The sequence below is a fragment of the Quercus robur genome, chromosome 1 (genome assembly GCF_932294415.1).
Source record: "Quercus robur chromosome 1, dhQueRobu3.1, whole genome shotgun sequence".
Taxonomy (NCBI): Eukaryota; Viridiplantae; Streptophyta; class Magnoliopsida; order Fagales; family Fagaceae; genus Quercus; species Quercus robur.
The window spans coordinates 24,536,399-24,549,471 of NC_065534.1; the positions used below are offsets into that span (position 1 = coordinate 24,536,399).

Consider the following 13,073-nt stretch of genomic DNA (forward strand, 5'->3'; position numbering starts at 1 on the left):
AGAGCCATCACTCAAGGCTACTGGTGGCCGAATATGCAAAAAGAAGCACAAGAGTATGTGAAAAAGTATGATCAGTGTTAGAAATTTGCACCAAACATACATCAGCTAGGAGGAGTTCTGAGCCCCTTGTCTAGCCCCTGGTTTTTTGCTTATTGGGGTTTAGATATAGTTGGCCCTTTCCCCAAAGCAACAAGGAACAAGAGGTATTTGCTGGTTGGCACTAACGATTTTACTAAATGGGTTGAAGCTGAACCGCTAGCAAATATCAGAGATGTGGTTGCTAAAAAGTTTATTTGGAAAAACATTGTTACTCGATTCAAGGTCCCTCATTCCCTCATCTTAGATAATGGTCCTCAATTTGATAGTAAGTCCTTCAGGAGATACTGTTGTGAATTGGGAATTACGAACATATATTCTACTCCAGCTTATCCTCAGGGAAATGGGCAAGCCGAGGCTATTAATAAGGTCATAGTTAGTGGAATCAAGAAAATATTAGATAATGCAAAGGGAAAATGGGTGGAAGAATTGCCACATGTCTTGTGGACATATCAAACCATGCCCCGCAGGTTAATAGGGGAAACCCCCTTTTCGATGACTTATGGAGTCGAGGTTGTTATTCCCTTAGAGACAGGCTTCCCAACACTAAAAACCAGCTCATTCAATCTAAGTAGTAACAATAACTTGCTAGAAAGGAGCTTGGATCTTATTGAAGAAAGAAGAGAAAGTGCGATGGTCCAATTAGCATACTACCAACATAAACTCAAGCAAGGTTATGATGCCAAGGTAAAGTTAAGGCCACTAGTACCTGGTGATTTGGTATTGAGGAAAGTTCTAGGAACTGCAAAGAACCCAACATGGAGAAAGCTAGGACCCAATTGGGAAGGACCATACCGCATCACCTCTGTGGCTGGTATAGGGGCCTATTTCCTTGAAGACTTAGATGAACGTGTAATACCGCGCCCTTAGAATGTAAACAACCTGAAAAGGTATTATTATTAATGAAATTTTCTTTTATCAAATAAATTCTCTTGTTATGTAAAAGCATTGTGTTCCATGTTACTCAATCAAGTATTAAACAGAACCTAAGTCCTGCATGGCTCCTCGAACCACAGGCTTAGGGGAAATTAATTACTTCTGACATCTGTTCAAGTATTAAATAGAACCTAAGTCCTGTATAACTCCTCGTACCAGGGGCTTAGCAGAAATTAATTACTTCTGACATCTGTTCAAGTATTAAACAGAACCTAAGTCATGTATGACTCCTCGTACCACAGGCTTAGGGGAAATTAATTATTTTTGACATCTGTTCAAGTATTAAACAGAACCTAAGTCTTGCATGACTCCTCGGATCACAGGCTTAGAGGAAATTAATTACTTCTGACATATGTTCAAGTATTAAACAGAACCTAAGTCTTGCATGGCTCCTCGGATCACAGGCTTAGGGGAAATTAATTACTTATGACATCTGTTCAAGTATTAAACAGAACTTAAGTCCTGCATGGCTCCTCTGTAACGACCCCACCCCAACTGTGTAGATATTGTCCGCTTTGGAGCCCATACCCCTCACGGTTTTGTTCTTCCCCAGGTTGCGCTGGGGAAAAGGCCTCTACACATTGAAGGGAGATCATTCCTTATAAACACATTTCTGTGTGCTTCCCTAGGCGATGTGGGATTCCATAGAATGCAAGACCCCCCCTTTTTGGGTCACTACAATCCACCCCCCTTACGGGCACACGCGTCCTCGCGTGTGGGGCCCACACTTCTGGCTAGGGCATGGCTCTGATACCATCTGTAACGACCCCACCCCAACTGTGTAGATATTGTCCGCTTTGGAGCCCATACCCCTCACGGTTTTGTTCTTCCCCAGGTTGCGCTGGGGAAAAGGCCTCTACACATTGAAGGGAGATCATTCCTTATAAACACATTTCCGTGTGCTTCCCTAGGCGATATGGGATTCCATAGAATGCAAGACCCCCCCTTTTTGGGTCACTACATCCTCGAACCACAAGCTTAGGCGAAATTAATTACTTTTGACATCTGTTCAAGTATTAAGCAAAACCTAAGTCCTGCATGACTCCTCGGACCACAGGCTTAAGGGAAATTAAATATTTTTGACAACTATTCAAATATTAAACAAATCTTAAGATATGTTAGGTCTCTCGGACCACATGTTGGGATGAAATTAATACTCAAAGGCATGTACATAAGTGTTTAAATAGAACCTAAAGCCAAAACAAATCCAAGGCAAATTTAAACTTATATTTACGAGAAATATACAGATTCTCTGCCTCTTTTATTTTCTTTCACATGATATAAATCTATGAATATCAATCTTCATTACCTAAGATTCAATTCACAATATACACACTTAATTCATAACTTTACTCTTGACACTTAATCAGATTATTAAGCAGCGTATTATTGTTAGCTTTAATTAGAGGCACAATCACATCAATTCAATGCTATGTATAAAAATTATAAAATTCAAATTACATAAGGCAAAAGAACAAAGGATGAAATGAAGAACATTCTCATTAAGTGATAAAGAAAATACATTGAACACATTGACATAATGTCATTAAAAAAAAAATTAAACTACTACAAAAAGGAATCAAAAAAGGGATCCTAAGGGCTAAGCTTTAGCAGGAGGATCTTCCTTCTGGCTTGGCTGGGTAGCAGGAGCATCCTTGGCCTTAGGATCATCTTCTTGAGTCTCGGTCTTTGTTTCCTTTGCCTTAGTTGCATCTTTGGCCTTGGCAAAGGGCTTCTTTCCCTTGCCTTTGCCCTTGCCTTTCTCCCCTTCAACCCTCTAGCCTTGGCTACTAGCCTAGCTAGATCCCTTTGAAATTTCAGGAAAAGGGAGGGCATCTGGGATGGCCAATGGCTACTCGGAAGATTCTGGGGAAAGGGTAGGAAGAGAGGAGTTAGCCAGGACCTCACGGATCTCTAGATGATAGTAGACATTTTCAGGCAACCTCCAAACAGAGTCAACAGGGACTTATGTGATAGTGAGGGCCTTGTCCCATGTCATGTTGCAATAGTCCCTGCACACCTCTGAAAGCTCCGCGGCAAGCCTTACTTGCGGCTCCTCCACACCAAGCTGATACGCAGCCTTCTTCTCAGCCTCGGCTGCTTCCCTGGCCAGTTGAGCTTCTTCCTTAGCCTTCTGCAACTCAGCCTTAAGATCTATGACCAATTGCTTTTGTGTGGCCAAATCTATTTCGATCAAGTGCAGTTTTTGGGGCTAATCCTCAGCCTACCTTTCAGCTGTTTTTAAGCCATCCTCAGCACTTAAACGAGCTTGGTCCACCACTTTAAGTTTCTCAGATTGCTCTATTTGCTCTTGCCTAGCAACCCCCAATGATTTCTCAACATCAACACAAGTGAGGGCCTCAACATCGGCCTATTTATGAGCGTCACGGTACCACTCCTCGGCCACAAAAACTTGTTGAGTAATCTGCCCAAAGACCACAAAAATAATATGAGTTAAAAACTAAAGTACAATTTAGCATCTAAGTTCATAAATGAATAAATTGTTTACCATAGCAAGGTCCCTCTTTAGGGACAGAAAGAGGTCAGTCTGTGGAAAACGCCTACAAGCCTTCATATCCTTAGGTAGAAGTAGAAATTGCTCAAGGGCTTTAGCTATGTATCCAGCTTGACCCCTTTGAAACTCCCGAACCGAGGCATTCCAAGGAATGGGAGCCCCGTCCACTTCTAGCTAAGGACTCCATGTGCATGGTGTTATACGCACATCAGCCCTATTTTGTTCTTCTCGGCTTTCCATAGATTGGGATCTCCTGTCCCGGGCATTTGGGATCACCTTCTGCTACTTCGTCCCCTTCGGAGGACCCACCTCGCCTTCTTCAAGCGTCTCGAGGGGCCTTTTCTTCTTTAGATCAGGATTAGGCTTTAGGCAAAGATAAGTGGGGATCTGTGGAGGAGAAGGGGGAAGATTGGAGGGAACTTGGGACTTAGGGGCTACCTTTGATGTTGACTCCTTGCCCCTGGAAGCCAAAAGCTCCCTTAAACTCTTATTGCCCTTGTTCAACGCCATACTATCTTCCTCTTCGTCGGAGGAGTTGTCTGGGCGGGCGATTACAAGAATAGGAGTGCGAACACCGAAATTTCTGTCTGACTCACCCTCGGTGTTCGAGATGTTGATTAAAGGAACCCTCGAATTATTTTCTTCTTCAAAATGGAATTTGTCTATCTCCTCCTCTAATGATAAACGAGATGAGGTAATCTCCTCCTCAAGAACTGCTGCTACTTCAGGAAGATTTTGTGGAAGCGGTAATGCAGCTAGTGGAAGGTTTTGTGGAATTGGCAAGGCAATCGGGGGAAGATCCCTTCAAGCCAAAAATCCTGGCTTGGAGACGTCAATCCGAGCAAACCTTGAACTTCCACCCTTTATTGCTTGGCCTATGTCCTGGAAGATGCGGGACAAAGGCTCGTAATCCAAGATTAGGTGAGCGGCTCGCAATTGTCTGTCCTCGCTCACAAAAATCTCTGACCTCAGAAGGTAATTGAGAGCCTGAACGTTAGTAAATCTGAGCCTCAGAGCAACGTGATTTTTATCTGCAAAAACATCCGAGAAGAAGATCATGGTCAGATCACCAAAAAAGAATATTTTTCACCAAAAGAAGATGAAGTGTCAAGTGAAAAGAGTAAAGCTAAAAAGGCTAAGTCCCCTTCCAAAGGGACTGATCCTAAAGGTATCACACCTGGATCTCCTACCCGAGTTGGATAATGAAGATTGTCGTTCCACTCCTCTGAGACAATCAGGTAGTCATCCTTCATACCCTTATTGGACTTGGGGAGACAAGATATCAACCTGACGACCTCAGACCGAGATTTGAGGTAGTATCCTGCACCGGCAAGCTTATGGCACTCGTACATGTGAACCACATTATGCCACGTGAGCCCTAAGCCCAGCTGCTTGTTTAGGACATCTACGCAACCCAAGACCCTAAATAGGATAGGGTGCACTGGTAAGGAGTCAATCTATGGTTAATCAAATAGTCCCTGGTTATCCTACCCATGGGAAGCATCATTCCTCCCTCTATGAAAGCAATCATAGGAATGATGACTTGACCCACATCCCTATCAGTAAGTACTCAGTCCGAAGAACAATATTCTAAAACCATCCCCTGTGGGATTTGGTATATAGCCCTAAAACCCTCCATACTGGCCGGTGTGTCTATTAAGTGCTTGAACCTACCCATTTAGATAAATTGAGAGGTCGAGGAGAAAGGCTGAGAGGAAAAAGGACAATATAAAGAAATAAAGACTTATGAGAACTCATATGTTAATCTCTGAAATTTTCAAAGATTTTTTGAAAACTTCTTACAGGAAATAGCTATGGAGACTCAAGAGTTTAGTGCATTTTGTGAAGACTGGGCGCTGGAATTCTCTGAAGTTCTTGAAGATTTGTGAAGAAAAGAGGAAAAGGGGTTCCTCAAGGCTTTATATAGAGGGAGAAAATGAGTGGGAGTACTCCCGCTCAAAATACTAGGAGAAATGTCAGCCATTGGATTGGCGTTTCACTGTTGGATGTGGGGGACATAAAGCCGCCTAGAGTAATTAATGACGCCTCGTGGACTACGAAGCGTCAGTGACAATTATGAGGCATGTAAAACCGCATTCTCACACATGTAAATCAAAAAATCAATTGATCTTATCTCTTAAAAATCAAAACCCCACTTTTTCTCCTCAAATGGGAGGGAAAAACCGGAGTTTTGAGGGGCTATTATAGGGATTAGGGCCCAAAATAGTATATTGGGCTCTGGGCTTGTCCAAGGACATTGATAAGTTCGAGAAGGAGCTAGTAGCTGTTCAAACATTCCCAATTAAAGTCTCAAAGATGGGGAACAAGTGAAAGGTTATCCAAGGAGGAAATCCTCCTCAGATATGATGAATATAGTTCACAACATGTACTCCATCTATCAGCCTAATCCCCCAAAAAGCTCCAATAAAAGAAACATACTTCATGAACATACAAGAAGGAAGAAAACCCAAAAATATCTAAAGGAAAGCTGCCACCACCGCATTAAATGCACTACAGCTACTTTTCTAGCTGCATTTATGTGGAGAAGACCTCTAAACAGCACTACCTTGGCTACTACAACTCACAGAAAACCAGAGAGGGTGTCTGATGGGACAGGTACTCAAGTAAGGGTTTAGATAATCAACAGGTAGAGGGTGAAGATGATCCAAAGGAAGATATATAAGGTGAAAGACTCTTCATGGAAAAGAGGGAGGATGGAGAAAAAGAAAACACTGTAGTAATCCAAATTGTTTCTGTATTCAATGGTGATCATTATATATAATTTCGGTCTTCTCGACTGAAAATCTACTGATATCAATACATCTTGTTTGTGCCTGATTATCATTTAACTCTATATTAGCCGTTGTTCAAATTATTAGGGCGTAGTTCTTTGATCCACTCTTTGCAAATTTATTGTACTGGGCTCATTGGGCCGAGATTCCATATATTTTGGATTTGGGCCACAAATCAGGACCCTACAATTATATTTTGAAATTTATCTGTTGAATTGCATGTTTTTTATACTCTTAATATATATGTAAAATTTTATGTTAATCGGATATTATTTACTATCTATATATATTAAGAAAATTCAGAAAGTTAGTTATTGCTTTTTTTCTTGTCAAAAATACCCCTAAATTATTAACCAACAACTTAAAAATGGGGTTAAAATAGTGAATTGGAAAAAATAATAAATTCCTACTTCTATATTAAAATGCCTTCCAACTTCTACATTTACGTTGATTTAAATTCCTACTTCTACTCTCTAACTCCCTGTAAAATAAGATCACTCTTTTGTTAGTTTTAAAACTACTCCAATCTACAAAACTCAACCCAGGTATTCATTTTTGTTTTTTTATTTCATCATGATGTATTTGTTTCTTCTGTCCCCCTTTTTTTTTCATTTTTTTTTTTTAAATTTCATTACTCTAATCTCACATTTTTATTTTCTCAAATCTTTTCTTCTTTATTAAAACTAGTCTTTGAGGACGCACTCACGTGCGTGCTCAGAGGCTCTTCTATTTTTGGGGTAAATTTTAACAATTTACATCCATTATAATTTAGAATTACTACATTTTCAAATCACAAAAAAAAAAAACCTAGGGTTGTGATGAAAATTTGATGAGTATTATGCGTTCGTGGGTGAAATAATTTTTTCATCACACCCCTAGTTTTTTTTTTTTTTTTTTGTGATTAAAAAATGTAGTAATTCTAAATTATAATGGATGTAAATTATTAAAATTTACCCAAAAAATAGAAGAGCCTCTGAAGCGCATGCTCAAGGGCTAGTATGATTTATAAGCTTATATTTATGCATATTTTAAACTACAAAAACTTGCAATTTAAAAAATTTATTGATGACATAGTTTTTTTTTTTTTTTTTTTTTTAGAATATTAAGTATTTTTAACACATAATTTTGTAAATATGAAGGACATAAGAAGAAAATGTAATCCAATGATGGATTTGTCAAGATTCAAATTCAATAAAAAGATATTGTATAAAAAAATAAAAAGATATTAAGCAAGGTTGTAACCTAAGGCTATAACCAATTTTTGTAGCTAAACTTTATCCATATATATAATTTTTTTGTTGAAAATATATCTATTATTTTTTGAGTAAATTGCAAATTACACATTTGAAGTTTTGAGGTATTTGGATTTTACACCCTAATATTTCAGAATATGAATTTCACTCTCTAAATAAAATTTAGGGGTGTTTGGATTTCACTTTTTAAAGTTTGGGGTGGTTTCAATTTTACACCCTGAGGTTTCAGAATTTAGGGTGTAAAAGCAACAATAAATATTATGCTTAAGATTTTAGATATTACAAATTTGAGATCTATGTATTTTTTAAATAAATTTGGATTTAGAATAGGTACTCTTAATTCAAACATATCTTTTCCTTAAATGTAAGTGCATAAAAATGGATCGAAATTGACACAAATTGACCAAATGAATCGAAGTGGACTGAGTGGACAAAATATGGCAAAATGGGAACAAGGTGGACCGAATAAGAACAAATTTGACCAAAGTGGACATATGGACCAACTAGGACCGAATAAGACCAAATTGGACCAAATAGGATCATAGTAGACCGAAGTGGACATAATGGAACGAATAGAATCAATATGGACCGAATAGGAACAAATAGGACCGAATAAGACCAAATTGGACTGAATAGAATCATAGTAGACCGAATTGGACATAATGGAAAGAATAGGATCAATATGGACCGAATAAAACCAAAGTGGACTGAATGGACTGAATATGACCAATGTGGACCAAATATGACTGAAGTGAATAGAATAGGACCAATTTGGACCGATTGGACCCAATAGGAGAAACGTAGACCACATAAAAGCAAAGTGGACCAAAGAGGACAAAATAGACCAAATAGGACCGAAGTGGACCGAATAGGACTTTTAAATATTTATCATTTTTATGACTCATATTTCTAATTTATAATCTCTAATTTTTTTTTTAACTCAAAATTAAAGAGTTTAACCCAAATTTAATAAAATTTCATACTTTTCAACCTAAACTTAAGGGGGAAAAAAAAAGAATTTTTGAGCTAAACTTGAAAAGGCAACCTACAAAAACAATTAATTTAAGGCCCAATTAGTCTAAAATGGACTAAAGGGAACTGAAATTGACCAAGTGGACCAATATAGGACCAAAGTGGATTTAAGTTGACCTAATTGGACAAAATGTGACAAAAGTAGACATAATTTGACCAAATAATATTTGTTTAATTTTTACAGAGAACAAATTATGTTCAAAAAATTTTAGAAAACAAATTATACATTATATATTATTAGACCATAGTAGACCAAGTGGACATAATGGAACAAATAGGATCAATATGGACCAAATAAAACCAAAGTGGACTAAATGGACTTAATATGATCAATGTGGATCAACTAGGACTGAAGTGAATAGAATAGGGCCAATTTGGACCGATTGGACCCAATAAGAAAAATGTAGACCACATAAAAGCCAAAGAGGACAAAATAGACTGAATAGGACTGAAGTGGACTTTTGAATATTTATCATTTTTATGACTCATATTTATAATTTATAATCTCAAATTTTTTTTTTAACTCAAAACTAAAGAGTTTAACCCAAATATAATAAAATTTCATACTTTTCAACCCAAAATTTAAGGAAATTTTTTTTTTTTTGAGCTAAACTTGAAAAGGCAACCTACAAAAACAAATAATTTAAGGCTCAATTAGTCTAAAATGGATTAAAGGGAACTGAAATTGACCAAGTGGACCAATATAGGACCAAAGTGGATTTAAGTTGACCTAATTGGACAAAATGTGACAAAAGTAGACCTAATTTGACCAAATAATATTTGTTTAATTTTTACGGAGAACAAATTATAGAAAACAAATTATACATTATATTACAATTACAAAATAATTATTTATTCCCCCATATCGCGTGGGTCTGTGACTAGTAATTGTAAAATCAACAGCCAAAAAACCTTCTCACAAAGTTAGATAGTATCAAAGAGGTCCTTAGTGCACATCTCTCTCTTGAACAAAAATGCTGACTAGAACTTGAGTAAAAGTCACATGACGAAGACATGGTGCAAGGTGAATCTTTAATTCCTACTCACCAACATCAAAAATGTGCTAAAAATCAGTATAATTTTTTTCCAAAATTGTTTTAAAGCCTAGAACATAAACTTACTAGTGTGAGAGGACAATGGTGGTAAAAACTTTAGATTTCACATTATTTTGATCACATAATGCGATTTCAATAACGTATTGCCCAAATTTGTTGTCTCGAGTTATTCTTCAAAAAGATTTCCTCAAAATGTGTCTTAAGAAAGTGTTCTACAAGTTGGCTTATTTTGTAAATGAGGTTTACAAATGGAATGGGGTAAGGTGGATTAAGGCCGCATAATAGAGGGCTCCATAGGTGGGTTAAGTGACAAAACCAGCCAACCACATGTAGATTAAATCTAATTTTCCCCCATTTTTTCCTTAAAAGGTCATAATTTCCATTTTTTATAATTCGACATTTTTTGGTGAAATAATTTTGTATATAAATCTCATCATGCCCTCGCTAATTCATCACACCCCTCTAGGTAATTTTGTAATTGAAAATATAGGCCTTATTGAGATGTAAGAGACCCCCTCATTCATCACTCAAAACCCATCAGTTACCTCTCATTAAGAGTGCGTTTGGGTAGCGCGTTTTGCGCTTCCCAAACGCACGTTTGCGTTTCAAGATTTTTTTTTTTTTTTTTTTTTTTTTCAGCGAATGAACAGTAAAAGTACTGTTTATGTACTGTGCGGGAGACAAATTTTACTGTGCATATACTGTTTGTACACTGTTCATGGGACCCACAATCACTTTATTCAGAAAAAAATATTAAAAATGGGTCCCACGGTACTATTTACACATTTAAAAATTATTTTGCTACAGTATTTTTCAGTTTTCAGTTTCAGTTTTCAGTTTTCAGCTGTATCCAAACGGACCCTAACTCAACACTTGCCACGTAAAATTCCTCAACTTCCTTCAAGGGCGTGTTTTGCACTTATTTCTGCCTTTTGATAACTCAAAATCTATACTTTTTGTGGGATCCACTGACTGAGCACCATGTCTGCTCACAATTAGCCTACCCGCATATACTTTCACCCCAAACCTAATTTCACCTCATTTATTCCCTTCAGCCCACGTCTTTTCCCAAAACCCCCCACCAACCTAGCCTTCCTCCATCGTCCTTGGCTGCAGTGCCGATCTCCACTGTCATCTAGTAGGCGTACCTCGTGCCCATCATGACCCAGCTTGCAAGATCTCCTCCGACGTGCAGCAGTGGTGCCGATCTCTTCCATCGTGACCCAGCGGCGCCGATCAAGACTTGGGAAAGGAGCATGTATAAGGTAGAAACCTAGGAAAGGAGCACCGACTTGTTTCCTTTTCTTTTAAAAAAAATTAGGCAAAAAACCTGGTACTCCAACTTGGGTATGTCATGTAAAGATCACATTTTTGTTGAACTTCTTTATGTTGCTCCGTTGTTTACAGAAATGAGAAATGGATAAAGTTATGAATTGGTATTTTTTTTTTTTTTTTTTTTCAGATGTGGTGTTGGCTCCAAATATTAAGTATTTGGTTGGGATTTTATGTGGGATGTGACATTTGGGTAAAGACTGGAATTAGAAATATGGGTGTTGATGCTGTTGAAATAAATGGGTGAGAATATGACAAAATTTGTATGTTGATTACTAAGTTGAATTGGGAGGGAGCAGTGAGTATAGAGTGTTTTTTCGTGGAGCTTGGGAGTCGAAGAAATGTGTAATGGTAAAGGAATGAGTGAAGGAAGTGAGAAAAGGAAAGTGAAGTAATGGTCTGGACTAAAAAATAAAGCCGTAGGTGTGATGTGTCGGTGTGATGGGACAACACACTGACCATGGGGCCCAACTTGTGAAGGAAATTACCATCATAAATCAGTTTTTATAACTTGAAAATAATTTATTTATTTATTTATTTTCTGAATTCACTCGCTCATCATTCAAAAATATGAAATATAAGTAATGAAAACAAAAAATAGAACACAGCCAAAAAAAAAAAAAAACAAAAAAAACAAAAAATAGAAACAAAACCAAACAAGTATTACATGCGTGAGATTCACATATTTTGAATGATAAGTGATGAAAATAAAGTAATAAGTTATCGAAAATCATAAATCCAAACAACTCCATTATAATACCAAATTATAATAAATAAATAAAAAGTGAATAATTGTGTAAAACTTGGACACGGAATTAAAAAAATGAAAACAGGCAAATACAATGGCAGTTTAGTAAAAAAAAAAAATCGAAATTTATGTATTTAAATGCACACATCCCAACGGCTCTCTCATCCTCTCTCTCCACGTATCAGTTTTGTAAAAACCTAACGGCTCTCTCTCTCTCACTCTCCACAAATCCCAGAGGCCTCTCTTTCCACATTCTCTCCGCTCTCCCTTCTCATCTGTCCCGGCCACACCACCGATTTCTCTCTTTCTACTCGGCAGGTTCTATCTCTCTCCTTGGTAAGATCTTCGTTCTCTCTCTCCTAGGTAAGATCAATCTCTCTCTCTCTCTCTCTCTCTCTCTCACAGTTGATTTGGGTTTTCCTATCTGGGTTTTGTTTTGGGGATGAATTTGAACGCTTTTGTACTATTCTCATGTGTCATTTTGATTGATTTTTTTTTTTTTTTTTTGTATAACAAGTTGTTATAACTATTCGGTGTCTTTTGATCGTTCGTTCTCTCTCTCTCGCAGTTGATTTGGGTTTTCCTATCTGGGTTTTGTTTTCGAGATGAATTTGAACGCTTTTGTACTATTTTCATGTGTTATTTTGATTGATTTTCTGTGTAACAAGTTGTTATAACCATTCGGTGGCTTTTGAATTGGGGAGCAATTAAATACTAAAAACCCTAACGTGCGCTTTGTTATTTATGGGTATCAATTGATGGTTTATTTTGAACCTTTTGTGGATTGGTTGGATTGTTTGAGAATGGAATTGGAGGCTGCAAACATCTTTATGTTTGTTACTTTATGGAAACTAGGGTTTTAAATTTATTACCCAAATACTTTATGTAGCTGTATATTGCTAGAGGGTTGGTATCTTATGTGTGAAATATAGAGGTTTTTTTTTTACCTTCTCACTCATTCTATAACAATTTTGACAATTAATTTTTTGTCTTCACTTTTTTTGATCTCTTTGTGGGTGTGCTAAACCCTAACATTTTTCTTTGGGACTTTGCTTAAGATATTGTGAGTGACTATGGAACTTTAAATTTTGTTCAAGTCTATTACTTTTATTACCACTTAATTGTAATTTCAGCATATGATAATGATGCCACTGAGTTTTTTTTTTTTTTTTTTTTTCCCTTTGTGGGGGGGGGGGGGGGGGGGGGAGTAAGAAATTGTGTATTTGCATTCTGTGGTATTATTAGTGGTATTATTATTTGCTAACATGGAGAGGAGTATTGTGGTGGAGGAGAATTATTGTAAGAGCAATGTTA

General features: G+C 37.2%; 1 long non-coding RNA gene across 2 annotated transcripts in view; it reads left to right on the forward strand.

The window, feature by feature from the left end:
* Window positions 1-11,930: 11,930 nt before the first annotated feature.
* LOC126726794 (uncharacterized) overlaps window positions 11,931-13,073 on the forward strand; it is a 113,494-nt gene continuing 112,351 nt past the window's right edge. For both annotated transcript variants that reach the window (XR_007656070.1, XR_007656068.1), the window contains exon 1: window positions 11,931-12,122. This is a non-coding gene — a long non-coding RNA (uncharacterized LOC126726794). The remainder of the gene's footprint in view (window positions 12,123-13,073) is intronic.